At 34.3% G+C, this 14,847-nt stretch overlaps 2 long non-coding RNA genes across 3 annotated transcripts; both read left to right on the forward strand.

Annotated features, from left to right (window-relative positions):
• Window positions 1–3,572: 3,572 nt before the first annotated feature.
• LOC126925846 (uncharacterized) lies at window positions 3,573–8,432 on the forward strand. Its single transcript, XR_007714148.1, has 8 exons — window positions 3,573–3,858; window positions 4,649–5,053; window positions 5,231–5,557; window positions 5,844–6,011; window positions 6,566–7,170; window positions 7,338–7,444; window positions 7,508–8,024; window positions 8,172–8,432. It is a non-coding gene; the product is annotated as an uncharacterized LOC126925846 (long non-coding RNA).
• Window positions 8,433–8,533: 101 nt separating this feature from the next.
• On the forward strand, window positions 8,534–14,563 carry LOC126925847 (uncharacterized). 2 transcript variants are annotated; one of them, XR_007714149.1, is made up of 5 exons: window positions 8,534–8,826; window positions 10,058–10,172; window positions 11,380–11,598; window positions 12,298–13,650; window positions 13,717–14,563. It is a non-coding gene; the product is annotated as an uncharacterized LOC126925847 (long non-coding RNA). The 2 variants fall into 2 exon arrangements; XR_007714150.1 differs by having other exon boundaries at window positions 11,380–11,464.
• Window positions 14,564–14,847: the final 284 nt, after the last annotated feature.

Here is a 14,847-nt window from a genome sequence, read left to right on the forward strand (position 1 = left end):
ACAGCCTGCAATTGGTAATGTGTAATTGATATTTGCAATAAATGCAATTGATTGGTGATAATAATCGAGTATTGAGTATTGTCTATTCTCATTCAGTCAAGATTATTTCAAATTTGAGGCCATCGTCGGTTCATATTATTATATCACCATTACAAGAAAAACCAATCTGGGAAAGTTTCAAATAAATATACGTTTGATTATACTGAGCATAAATTTTCAGTAATTTTATTAGCAGTATAATAAGAATCAACACCGATTAAATTGATGCTTATAATTAAGCTGGGAATCATTTATAGGAAGTTTAAAAAATGTGAAAATGTATAGAATGTGAAATGCACAAATCATTGTTTAGATTATATTTCTTCGTCTGCGTTTACAAGAAATATTAAATTTGCATAGAAATTGTGAACTGTAAAACAGTATCGTTAATACACTTCTATACTAATTTCTATTTCATTCATCCATCAAAGCAACTGCTGGTCCTTAAGGACGATACTTAATCTTTATTCATGAAATTCATTCATAAGATTTATCAAATTTTCAGGCTGTGTACGTGCCCGAAGACTATGCAACTTTTCTACCTCGGGCTTATTGCTGTTGCTGGGGATGACGGTGCCGCATGTTCGACACATGGCGAAGGCGATGGCACCGGTGCAAACATTGTAGAAACTATCTGTCGGCGTGGATCGTAAAGGCAGCGTTTATAATGCGCACGGCCTAGCCCAGGGACACTTTGTGCACATGGGCGATAACATTAGCTGAGAAGCCATAGGAGATATTGTCGTAGTAGATGTTTCAAGTTTACGGACCGAAAACCGACGAGCAGTCATTCAGTTCGTGAATCAAGATCTTCGTCTTCCAGCATGTCCATCGTTCATTGTGATTAACCTCATCGTGAATGCATTTAGCCACGTTGTAGAGATTTTACTATGTGTAGTTGAACGATTGCTGATGTTCAAAATGATGTTCAGCTTGTTCTTCAGTTATTTTCGGACATTTCTATTATTACTGAATCGTAGGTTTTGTTCAAGTCCGATCTTCTTAGGTAATATCAGTTTTAACGTATCTCTTCACTACCAAATTTGATTGGTTTAGTCCTGTATTAATAGTATGCTGTTTATTAAAAGTAATGGTTATTGGAAATAGTGGCTGTGTTAACAATAGAATTAGTATTAGAAATAACACGGTTCATTCTAGATTGAACTAGTCAAATTTGATACTGAAGAGATTTGTTAAACTTGGTACATATTAACTATACCGGTCCATTACATCGTTTCAATTATTTAACTTGTCTGTTAATCTTGTTAATTTCTCTAGATCGCTTGTGGAATTGCGAATTTAAGACAATTTGTAAAACTGACGCCGTTGATGTTGTTTGATGATAATCGTAGACGAAGCAGCAGGTATATTGAAAAGATTTGGTAGACTGTAAATATTAAAGCAAGTCACGGTAAAAGACTTGTAATCCGTATTGCGGATTAGGAACCTAGAAAAATATTTGCGTTTAAAACAATAGGCAGATTATTAGCTACTGGTTTTCTGATGTTCGCGCATACCGTCATCTATATATCTTGCCACGTGCTTCACTTGGCTTGGCTGACACTTTGGCACAAACTGAAATGTTCTTTATCTTTTTCGCAAGGAAACAGTTTATATAATTGGATATAGAATTATGAACATTTTGTAGATTATATCAATCAGTTTGAATTTATTCACTGACAGAGTACAAATAATTTTATGTTCTTTTGAAAAATCGTCAAACAAAAAAGATGAATATTGATATCAGTTTTATAACAGTTTCAGAATAACTTGTTGCCAATAATGACGTATAATCTATAGAAGCACAGCATGAAAGGTAAAACGGGAAGAGTGGCGCGGTTAAGTACTTTTATTAGCAAGTCAAGAGGATCTACATTGTGAGAAGCACTTGTCGCCATTCAAGAACCATAAAGACCATCTGACTCTGGTCTCGTGCCTCCTTTGAATCCTGTTTCCCTCCTATTCAACAAGACCACTTGCTTTCTTCCTTTCTGATGAGAATTCGAAGCATCCTCTGGATAAAAAATATCCTTCTCTTCTGATATTCTTATTCATAAAGATTATTTCACGGTGAAATATACAGATGAAAATTGTCTACTTTACATTATTCCTAAGCTTTTTATACTTCTCTATAAGACAAAATTAAGTTAGATATCAGCCAGAGTCTCAGACTCATAGTCTCAGAATAAACATTTTTATTGTAATTTAATTTATTATTTTTCAGATGTTTTCCTAGAATTATGGGTTCTGCGAAGGGGTAGCTTTTTTCACGAGGGACTGGCTTCTCTCTCTCTCTCTCTCTCTCTCTCTCTCTCTTTCTCTCCCTCTCTGGCTCGCGCTACCTGTTTGCACTGGGCGATCCACCTTCACTGACCTTTCTGCAATCCTAGTGAACACATGTCAGGATTCTGCCAGTCATATAAACTGGAGAAATTTGGCGAGCACGTGCTGATCATATGGTACGGTGCAGGTTTAATGAAATTCCAGTCACGTTGCTTATGTTTCCTGTATTGCTTGGCAATTATTCTAAGATCCCAAAAATCTGGAAGTGTTCTTGAAACGGCACGGAGATTGCTTGCATAAATAGCAGGAGATGTGCTTGCAAAAATCATAGGAAATGTACTTTTGAACATAATTTTTAATTACAAATTATTGAGATTACTAGTATTATGATTTACCAATTAAACAGCAGTACTGAGCTTATATATTATTCTTTTTTTGGAACAGTTTTTGAGTGGAGAATAATTCTGGAATTAAATATTTTAATTTTAGAATATTTTTTATATATTAAATGTTAATCCTAATATTAAATATTAACTTTGAAGTGTATTCAAATGAAAAATTAATCCTCCACTACATTAAATACCAATTCCAGAGTAAAGAAGAATATCAAGTAGTAAAAATATCCAACTGCCTACATATAATTTCTCACATGCCTGTTTTCTTTGTAGGAGGTTCTTAAAGATCTAAGGATTAATAAAGGTGGAACATCCGCATAGCTTAGAAGGATGCTCCGCCAGCTCTAACAAATATGTTACAGAAAACTTAACAATGAAAGTGATTACCCTCGTGGTGGTTGGCTACTAATAAGCTTTTGTTGGCCTAAGCTGATAGGTTATAACGACCAATTTAGAGAAATTTAGAAGATTACGTGCTTTTACATTCCAGAAAGAAACAATCAATTGTCACCAAAAGCAATTAATTATTAACTTTTTAATTAACATTCTCTACAATTGGTTCTTAATATGTCCAATTTTCTATATTGATATCCTAGGTATTATTAATAAATTTCAGGAATAAAATACATAGAAATAATAATTCAAACTCATCGATAAAAGATACTATTCTCCTATTAGGTCCTAGTAAAAGCACGGAAATGTACTGAATGTAATAAACTGTTGGTACTTGGGGAAATACGTCTTCCGCATAATCGCTACTTTTGGAATACAAGGACTATTAAAGTTTCCTTAATCCAGCTATGTGTTGTTAACAAGAAAGAGAAAGATTCTTTAAAACTGACCATAGCTCGTGACAGGTACAGGTATATGAATTTACGATAGCTGGTTTTCCCCAAGTACTACACTTTCTATGTTTAGTTCAGTTAAATATTCGACCATTCGAAACGTTTTAGTTAACCTCAACAAGTTTTTCGCTAACTAATCGACCTACAAATACAAACAGGGAGATGATAATTGAAATTAAAAAGGGGAGATATAATCACATGAATTGTTGTATAGATTATGTTCAAAGGAGAAAATTATCAACATATGTTTAAAGTGATGTGAGATTATCACTACACGAAATTTGGCGATAAAAGAGGTATGTAATGAATAGTATGTTATGAGAGGTAATAACGATTAGACGAATTTTCTATACATCATATTTAATGGAATAATTTAATAAATATAACGATAATTAATAGATGCTTCGATGAACTTGTTAAGTGATTAATCAATCTCAATTGACAGATTGATTAATTAGATTAAATGATCCAATGAATTTTTGTATAGGTTATGTTTAACAGAAGGTTGCGAAATTGTTGAACATACTGTTAAATTATTTTCACGATATTTGCCAACGCAAGAGATAATAAGTAGCGCGTTATGGGAGTCATGATGACGATCAGGGTGGTCCTCTCTCACGGTTCGAGAAACCGCGTTCTGGAACCGATGTATACACGGTGCACGCGTCGTCAACGGGGACGTCTACGTCGCGTCGTGGATGCCGCGCTGCCAGAAAGAAAGTCGACTCGAAAATCAAACAAACAGCCGACGACGCCGCGTTTCTGCACTTCCGTCGTCGCCGTTTGTTTATTGTCGCTGAGGGATCGCTGCCCTGGTGATCCGCGTACCGTTTAATGCCGCGTTTCACACATTATGTAATTGTTTCACGCGCCAGTTACATCCAAAATCATTTATTCAATTGAAACAGTTATCTTCGATAATGTTAACGGTATTATCTTCTTTGAATCATCTTCTACTTAATCCCGTTCTTCTTTATTATTATTAACGAAGAAAATTAATAATAGTATAGCTGGATGAAGTTTGATAAGGATGGAACAGATTTCACGAGATTTGCTTCGTATGTTAAATTTTGAATCTGTTTTTAGAAAGATAATATCGATGGAAGAATTCGATAAGCAAGTATTTTTTAAAGAAGATGGTAAAAAAGGGAAGAAGAGATTAGGCTGTAAAGAGAAGAAATCGTGAAACGTCGATTCTTTACAGCCCTGTAAGACGGACCTAATGAAACGTAATTCATTCCCATGCACCTTGAGGAGACATCGTCTGGCGAACACATGTCCCCATTGGATTTTATCCATTAGGAAAAAGTGCGCCCTTCGTCGCATGACATTGGCCGCCGTCGAACATTGAAACTCGAACTCGCTAATTCTCCAGATGCTGGCTCGACTCAAAGGGTTATTAAACATATTTTTATGTTCGTGTCAATGGAAATATTTAGACCCCCAGGGCGCCATCTCAGCGACTAAAATTATATATCTTAATTTAATTAGGTAATTTTAAATTAATGATTAAGTTTAGTATATATATATATATAATTAATATTATAATGAATATTAAACTGATTCACTTGAAAACATTACCAAATATTGAACATATCCTAGAAATGAACAATATTTATTTATCTTTTGTTCTTACTAAACATTTCTTCAATGCTGTTTATGTTATAGTAGTAACCTGTACAATATACTATACTACAATATATCTATTTTGTAATGAGAATTTGTTAAGAAAGAGATTCAACAATTCAAAAGCATTTTCCTATAAATAATATAATGAAGAATATTTATGTAATCTTTTGTGTATTTGTTAATGGAATATAAATCTAATTTTTAACAGAGTTATCCTGCTACGGAGAAAATGGATAGCCGTCGGCTAGACAAATTGAGGAAAACAGTTGTCTGATAGTCACATCTGTTCCCGGATTATGAGCACGATAAATTTCAGCCTGTGAAGCTAACAGCCGGATTAGCGAGCGTTGTCGCGGTGTCAACGAGGTGCTTTCACCTTCTATCTTGTAATTTGCGAATCTTACATTCTTCTCTAATCACTTCACTACAATAAACATTATTTATGTAGGAACTAACGTCCACATTTTCTTAAACAATTGCTATACTATTCAATTATATCTTCTTTACAAAAATGTTGATCAACAAATTTGTTAGATTATCCATATTTATCCTAGCACAATTTTCGATCATTTTTAGCTACAATTTTGGACAATTATGATATTTATAAAAATGTATAGCTTCCGTTTTATTACATTTTGATGCCTTCTCGTAGAGTCAAGTATAAGAAGTACGATCTTTTGAGAACGTCGATGTCGCAAGAAGACCGGAAATGAAAGAAAACAGCGGGTACTGTTCGCAAACAGAGAAGCTCGTCAAGAGTCCCTGGACTTATTGTCTTCGTTGTTCTGCCACGGCTACCTAACGTGCATGTGCGGATTCTGTACGTATTTCAGAAATGCCTACTTCAAACACACGTGTTCGCCATCAGGTTGCCCAAGTGGTTGCTTGACCTTCGCATTTTTACTTTTTGAACTCTTTCTACTAGATCTCTCTTTTATCTTGCAAAAATGACTTATCTTCGCTATTAAAGTATCAAAAATTCCAAGAAGGATTCTTCTAACTAATTAATTAGTTAATTAATTTCATTTTTGACAACTCTTTAAATCATACATGCATGAATTGTTATTATTGCGACTTGAAAGTTTTAGAAGATAATAATAATACAACAATCACAGTGAATTTTCTGATGCTAGATTTCGTAAGAAATTATATTTTATTTTCCTAAATAATGTCTCTGATAATTACGCTTATCAGTAAAATATTTTATTTCCATAATACGTTTATTTAATATTTTTATTTATGAAACATTATTGTATTTATGAAACATATTTCACAGGTGAGACATATTTATTACATAAACATATGTATTTATGAAATATATATTTTACTTATGAAACATTATAATTTCACCTAATCCCAATCATTTTTATGTAGACGATTTTTTTGAATCGAACAAGAGGTCAGAGGTGACCACTGGATGGACTCCGGATTGAATTTCCGAATCAACGTCTTCGAGGAGGTATTAGCCCCACGTGAATACCGTGGTCCCCGATGTCGAGGTCGTGAATTGGAAAAAAAGGGCCTCACGGATCGTTGTGGCCTGGTTGGGCCTCTGGAATCCTCAGTGGGGGTCCCACGGATGGGTTCTTTCGTTTTTCTTTCGATCCCGGAGGAATCATTGTCGTTTCCTCCACTCAACGCTTTCTTTCAACGTTTTCTCATATCTCCAGTCTTTTTCATATCGAGCAAGTATTTCCTAACATAATTGATTAACAATTGCTATAACCTACATATATCTAATACAAGGTGAACGATATATAGCTGACTAATTTCAAAGTCCCATCATTCCGGAACGATGTATCATTTTTTGTGCCGCACTAGAAATTATGTTATGGATGCATGGCAAAGTAAACAAGAAGCCATCCATCAAGGATGTACACAGTTCTGATGACATCACACTTGATATATTGGAAACAAATATGAAGTGGCATTGCAATTTTACGAAACGAATTTATATTTAATAAAAGCAATGAAGAAATGTATATAATATATATATATAGAATAGGCTTCTATTATAGTGAAAAATCTTTAATATAAAAGTTACTAAAATTTATGCTGTATCAGTTTTAAACTTTCTTTTGTCCATTACTATATCTATTAAGTATCTAATCATTGTTCTTTCCATTCTAATGTTTTTTAATTGTAGCATAATTGAACTTCAAAGTGAAGAAGAAAAGTAGGAGCAACGTGGTAATGAAAAAAAAAAAAAACCAGGAAATTTGAAACTAGTGATCCATTATGCAGCAAAGATATGTATGTAATTTGAAGTAAAGTAAATAATAATAGAGAGGAGGGCAATGTTTTTTTAAACTGCAGCAGAGCTAAGCTGAAAAAAGAAGAAAAGTAGAAGTAACACGGCAGCCAAGTAAAAAAAGAAGAAAGTTGAGAAAAAAATGTTGAAAGTTGAAACTAATGGCGGAGTCGAGGCTACTAATTGCCATGGAAATTTCGCAGCGTCTGGTGAATTCGTTCAGGAGGTCCCGTGGCACAGTCGAGGTCGGGAGTTGAATCTAAATGATCCTGGTTCTCGGAAGGAGAGGACCATCAGGACACGCGACACTTCCCAAGTCGAAGGAAGCGTGCCCTTTCTTATTTTTTCCTCCTCTTTGGAACCCTGTGGTTGCTACGGGCCCCTGGAATCATCCTGGTGAAAGATTCATCGTTGCTGTTTCAGCAGACTCTATATATGTTACCAACTAATGCAATTTGTAGATCTTTGATAAAAAAAAAGGAGAAAACCAGTCTCCAGGGATGAATTTTACAATAGAAATGACATAAGAAACAAAACCAATAACATAAGCAAATTATCAAGTCAGTTACTGATAATATCAATGTATATAGTTTTTAAAAATATTAGATAAAACATAAAAAAATGTGGATAACCTTAATAAATATTAAACATTATTAAATGTTAAATATTAAATGAAATATCAGTGTCAATAATATTGAGATATATTAATAACAATAATTATATTTTTAGTTTGATTTATAAGAAGATAAAAAGAAGATATGTGTGTTGTGTGTGGAGAAAACCACTGACGCCATTTTCTTTGGAATCCCCTTTATTTTGTCCGGACCAATTGTAAACGAGTCTCACCTGTACATTACCTCTCACCTGTGCTTTAGTCTCCTATTGGAGGATTGAGGGCAGGTAACAGGCAAGTGTCCCTACCAAGCTGTAATGGAGCTACTGGTACAAAATGAATCCTCTTTAGGAAGAGGAAACTATTCTGTTTTCTTTTCAAACATAAATTATCAATTTTTACTAATTTATCTAATGTTTCATTAAATATTTAATTATATTATTTATTTTCTCATTTTTCTAGCAGATAAAATTTCTTGAATTAAAAGAAGCATGGATTTATCAAGATTGATGTAAGCTAGTGGTTTTTCCGTATTGGAAACTGGATATATATGTATAGGACATTTGTGACCAGGTGTGACAGACGTTTGCACTTGCATTCGTGACGGTGTACATGCCATGGACACGGCCGGCTGCTAGGTTTCGTCGAAACAGCTGGTGTCTGATGTTGTCCCTACCCGATGTCAGACTTGGAGCTATTAAAATTCAGCGAAATCCATCGCACCAACTCAGAACTAGCCGTAGCTCTTACTACATACTATTTAATATTACAGTTAAGTACCTTTACTTCAATTTTCTCTTCACATACTTCTTTTTCCAAAGAAAATTGCTTTTTCCCTCTGATTTTCTTAGCTTCATAGGTTTTCACGCTGTTGTTCCTCCAATTTTAACTTCTTTTTTTAGCAGAACTCTATGAAACTAAATTTCTTCTTTTATTTTATTTCTTTAAGCTCTTAATCAACTTGTACTTCATGCATTTTTTTCTCTAAAACAGTTGCTTTCTTTTCTCTACAGTTTTGAGCTTCCTCTCTCTTAATAACTCTTACATTTCTTTGTATATCTTCTTCTTTCTTTAATATACTAAAAAGCATAGAAATCTAATGTGAATCTCTTCCTTTCCCAGGTTCTCTTCCATTTTCTATTTTCTAACCTCAAACGGTCGGTGCGTCGAGCTCGTTCACTTTCGATAGGACTCGTCGTATTCGATAGCAGCCACGCTAAACGCACCGTGCTACGAATGTGTAACGAGAGACGACCGACCCTCTTTCTTTCTTTTTTCCCCATGAAGTCAGTTCGGGTCGCTGCTTTGAAATTGGCACGCGGGATGATTTTAGCTATTCGAAGTCTGGCGGAAAGGAAGGAGAACGAGTCGCGTTCGACCCGCTGGCGCCAACACGACAAAAACTTTTCATAATCGGCCGTGTCTCCCCTCGTTCTTTCGTTTCTGACTCCATCACATCGGCCTAGAAATCTAGGAATCCCCGCCTTTCTCTAATCCTTCTTCAGCTTGTTTTAATATCTGAATAATAGTAGTGAATAATCGCCAGAAATATTTTAACTTCACCTCTTGATAAATTTTGTTCTAGTACCTTGCAGAGTGGTAGATGTAAATTTACTAAATACTAAGGAAGAATATTAATTACAACTCTATAATGTATTAGTATGACATTTTTTAATATCAAGCACTGAGGTTCAGATATTACTAAAAGTTCTTCACTGTTGTCGTTTGGATAAAAAAAAGATACAAAATTTAGTATTTAATATGTTTTATCTAGTGTTAATTTATTAGTTTTAAAGTTTATTATTGTATCTATTTTTAATATATAATATCTAGTATCTTTAATATTTCAGTGAGAACAATGAAGATCTTTAACCTCAATTTTTAATTAATTTCTTTCTTCTACTTTAATTATCTCCTTTAGTGTGTGACTTATCTTGTGTTTTATCTTATGTCTTATCTGTATATCTTCTTTTTCTAACTTTAGTCTTTTCTTTTTATGTAGATATTTTATGGTGGATGAAAGGAAAGAAACATTACTAAAATTTCTTCAATGAATGTTCCAAGAAGGCTCTACTTCTTTGTCACAGTCTGATGAGGACTTTCAGGAACCTGATCCAGTAGGAATTTTGCCTGAATGAATAACTCTCAACCATTCACTTAATCATACACGAACTTTCTCTTTACACTTTACAAAAAATCACATATACTCTTTTCTCTCTTTTATTTTATTTTTTAATGGTTTTATATCTTCATACACTTGCTTATTACTGTAGCAATGTAATGTAATTCTGTCATAAATATTAATTGCAGCATAATTAAAGTAATTATTCTTAGCAAATTTGTAGTTGAAAAATGGTAATTGATCTTCACTCTACTTGTTACATATGTAGAATATTAACATTGACCAATATATGGGGACTCCCATAACAGATTAAAGGGAAAAAATGAATTCCACCAAAGGAGCCGCCTTCAGCAATGGAAAAAAGGAAGAACAGGGATTTTAAAAGCGTTGCATAAAAAAGGGTCTCCCTTGGTCAAAGTGCTATGTGCCACCCTGTGCAAGTAAAAGGGGTTGGTCCTCTAGAATAATCTAGAATATGGCCCCTTTTTATTTGGACACCGAAAATGGTCGCTGCGATGAGCTTTCTCGAGGTATAAATCAACAGTCTAGGAAAAACACACGGCGAGAGTCGTTCAACGCTGATATATGAACACGTGATTCATTAACAGCCACTGATGAAGTATGTGTTAATGAAGAGAATCCTCTTCTTCGTTCTCGTTCTATCCCCCAATTTTAAACCGTGTTTTCCCTATGAAATCACGTGGTTCAAACGTTATTTTCGAAGGAGAAATGGACGTAGAGTGATTTTAGGTTAATCCTCTTAATGTGAACCATCATGTTGTTTTTCTTTAAAACTTGTACCATGCTGAAATTATTCTTCAATCTACTCTTTTTAGATAATCTATAGTTATGCTTAATTGCATTATGTTCATTTATTCTTTGCTTATATTTTCTTTATGAGTATAATAATACTATGGTGAAATTACATTACATGTAGGAGAAATAGTGACCAAGAAATAATGAGTATTAATGAAACTAAGTAATTAACTTGGTTGTGGTTCAATAACATTATAACAAATTTTCACTACCTTGTTACAACAGTAATTAAATATAAGAAGATACAAAATTATAGATATGAAGATATAAAATTAAGTATGTAATTTCCAAATTACATTGTAATAATAAATATTAACGTATAAATTTCAAACAATCTGTTTCCAATAAAATTTTAATTTTAATAAAATATTTCTTTTTATTTTTAGGTTGATCATAGTAATGCGATTGGACACCTATGAGATTCGATCAACGAAGCTAATCCAGCCTTCGCGTTTGGATAGCGATGTGACGGTAGAGGGTTGTTCTTCTCTCCGTTTCTCTCCCTTTCTTTTCTTGAAACCGACGACACGCAGTCGCGGAGGGGCGGCGCCTTCGAATGGCAGCACCCAAAGCGCTGACGCCTTCGGTTTCACAGCGTGCTTCCGGTAAGGGTGGCCCATAGAATTCCTTGGGGTGTCTAACGCCCCCGCAACACCAATCGTAAATTATTCAGGTTTTCAAGTCCCTCTCTCGACTCGTCCTAATTTATCTTTTTCGAACCCGTGACGACCTCGCCTTGATTTTAATTAAAGCCCACGCCGAAGAAATTCGTTATATGAATGAATTTTTACTTTTGGTCGAGGCTAACTGATTTTTGGGTATTTTTGTACGAGAAATGATATAGTGAATATTTTCTGATGTTTATAAAAAGAAATATAGCTTTCTTTTCTGTTTAGAGTCTTGATGCTCTTTTATCAATGTGACAACTTCGGCTGGATTTTAATTAAAATCCGCGCTAAAGAAATTCATTGGATGAATTTTTAGTTTTAGATAAAGTTAAAGAAGAAGTTTACAACAAAGTCCTTTATCAACCCCAATTTAGTCTCTTCTTTGCTACATTATTTCTTCCTGTCCTTTATCAACCCCAATTTAGTCTCTTCTTTGCTACATTATTTCTTCTCGATGATTAATGATGAATAATTAAAAGATTTTTTTATTTAACAGAAATCTTCTACCAAAACTCTTCATCGGTGTCGCATCTTTTCCTTTCTCTTTTTCTCTATTTTTCCTACCAATAAACTATCCAATAACGATTTTCTTTCCTTCATCGCCAAATATCGACTGAAATATTTCTTCTTTTCCAGGCTTCAACTAGAGCAACAATCTCGACTATCAGAAATCTTTCGACCGTTCTGAAATAAACCAGGAGAGCACGTCGGGGCTTCCCATTCGCCTTCGAAAATGTGTTTACACGGCACTATACACTTCACCGGAATAATTCTCGATGTCTTTTTGCTCCGTACGAAAACGAACGAGTTTTCCTTGGCGCCTGTATTGTGAGGTCCGCGATTTCGCGGTATCGCCTGAGTAAATTCCATCCATCGGCGGGGGTGGCGGCTGTTACAATTTACTGTTTCCACGTTCCGATCTATTTTAATTATTGCTGGCGAGGTTAGTCGCGAAAAATTCCATAAATCTTCGTCTCCTGCGGTAATTAGCGGGAATACTTTCGACCAGCGGGCATAAATCCCGCAATTCCTTCCAGCAACCTCGGAACATTGACGACACGAGGTGCAACACAGATCCAGTGTCTCTCAAGTAACCGAATTTTTCAAATTGAAGTGACTGAAAGTTCATTTCTGAATGTTTTACGCGATAATTGTTGAAGAAGAAAGAGGGAAGGGGAATTAAGAAATTACCGCAATTTTAATGGTTGATTGTCAATTGTTTATTGATTATTTATTGTAGGAAAATTATAGAGTGGCTGAAAAATGGTCAGAAATTGATTTAAAATCTTGTTCGAATTTTTTAAATAATAATTGAAGAAGAAAGGAGAAGAGAATGGGAATTGGCAATCAGTATCGATTATTTATCATAATGCAAACTTAATATAACATTAATTTAATATAATATAAAATAAATAATATAATTAATATATAATTATATATATAATATAATATAATATAATATAAAATTCTATCTTAAAATCTTTTGTTAAAGATTCTTTAGGAAAGACTGGCTTAGACGTTTCTGGTTCTTATGAACTTTTAGAAAATTAATTACTGGGCAAAGCCAATTTGAGGTGCTGTGTCACGGCGTGATCGTTTGAAAAATGGAGGGACGTCGCGTAAATCGGTATTATAGAGGCTTGAACGGCTGTAACTGTTCTTAATTCGCGGGGACGTTTATTTGCTGCACCCCGAGGCAATATAATTCGACGCGTTTCCGCTATTTTTATCGTTTCGTGATTCATTTTCCCTACTATTAAAAAGAATTATTGCCTTCGAGACTCAGAACGTGTTACTGCACCGACACTTTCCTGTCTTTTTATAATCTCTTCATTCCTAACCTCCAAGTAATCCGTTTTACACTTATTTAAACTACCATAGATTAATCATATCTTCTTTTATTTCCAGAAAGACGCGTACTTCTAATTTCTTCAATATCATTCTTGAATTAATACTCATTCAAAGGTGCCCGCATCTTCATACAGAAAAGTATAAATTAGTTTTTAATTCATACATCTTGTATTCAAGAGCAAATTTTATTTAAGAACATTTCAGGATGAAAAATACTGGAAGAAATTGTTTTCGAATGGTAAAAATACCTTTCATTGTCGAAAGAGTGGAAACTGCGCTGAAGATAATAATCGCTTTCCGTTCGCCGTAAATCTCTCCTTATGAACGGTGGCGATAGGGCTTGCCTGCACGAAAATAGAGTTTTTTCCTGGCCCTCGTAAAATATTTATATGCGCAAATAGTGGAGAGCCGGGTTGAAAATAGGGCTGAACGAAAAGAAGACATAGATAAGAGACCCATGGAATTTATTCTCCTTCTTCTGTGTTGTTTTTCACCCCGGAAATATCTCTTTGGTCGGCACATGAAATTTTCCTTGCGAAAAACCTCACTCGTGATTTTTACTTTGATCTCCTACGACTTTTCATCTGACACTTATCGTTTCAGTCTCTTTATCTTTAAATAGGGTAAAAATACTGTTACATCGAAGAAGGAACAGTTCCCTCATTTACAGAAGAAATCATTTAAAATTAACATTTCTTCTTTTACATTAAGCTACGTTCATAAATTTTAAATTAAGAAAAAATATGTGAAATGTCTTGTAATAAAAAAAGTGGAATTTTTTAGTTGTCTTCTCTATTGGACGAAGCTCTAAAATCCTTTCCTGTGCAGATGTTGACGACAAAGTATCTAGGGAATCGAAGAGGTGACAAAATCGGTCCTTCGGTTTTAATAGAGAAATGGACCCATTACGCTATCGCTTGAAAAAACCGTTATTCATGTTGGACAGCTGTTTCCTTGGTTAAAAAAAGGTTGCTGCCGCTTTTCGAAAGAAACGAGTGTGAAGTGATCATCCAAAATGGGCAATGAAGTTTTTTAAATTTTCTTTTTTTTTTAAGAAAATTGAAAAGAAAGACCTAACAATCATTATTTTACTGAAAATCGTATAATTCTATCTAAATTATGTTTTTTAAGAGTATCTTAAAAAATTTATTTCTGAGGTGAAGTTCCCTTTTTATTAATATTGAAAGTGGATGGAAGTAGTCGGTCAGATCTTTGTTAGAAAATCGTTCCGACTTTCCAGTCCCGCCTCCCAAACAGGAAATTAGTTGCCGACAGGCGGTTCGAATTATACATTTCTCGGTAAAGACCTCCTTTTTCTATCTTCTGCCTCGATTT

This window comes from Bombus affinis, chromosome 16 (assembly GCF_024516045.1).
Source record: "Bombus affinis isolate iyBomAffi1 chromosome 16, iyBomAffi1.2, whole genome shotgun sequence".
Taxonomy (NCBI): Eukaryota; Metazoa; Arthropoda; class Insecta; order Hymenoptera; family Apidae; genus Bombus; species Bombus affinis.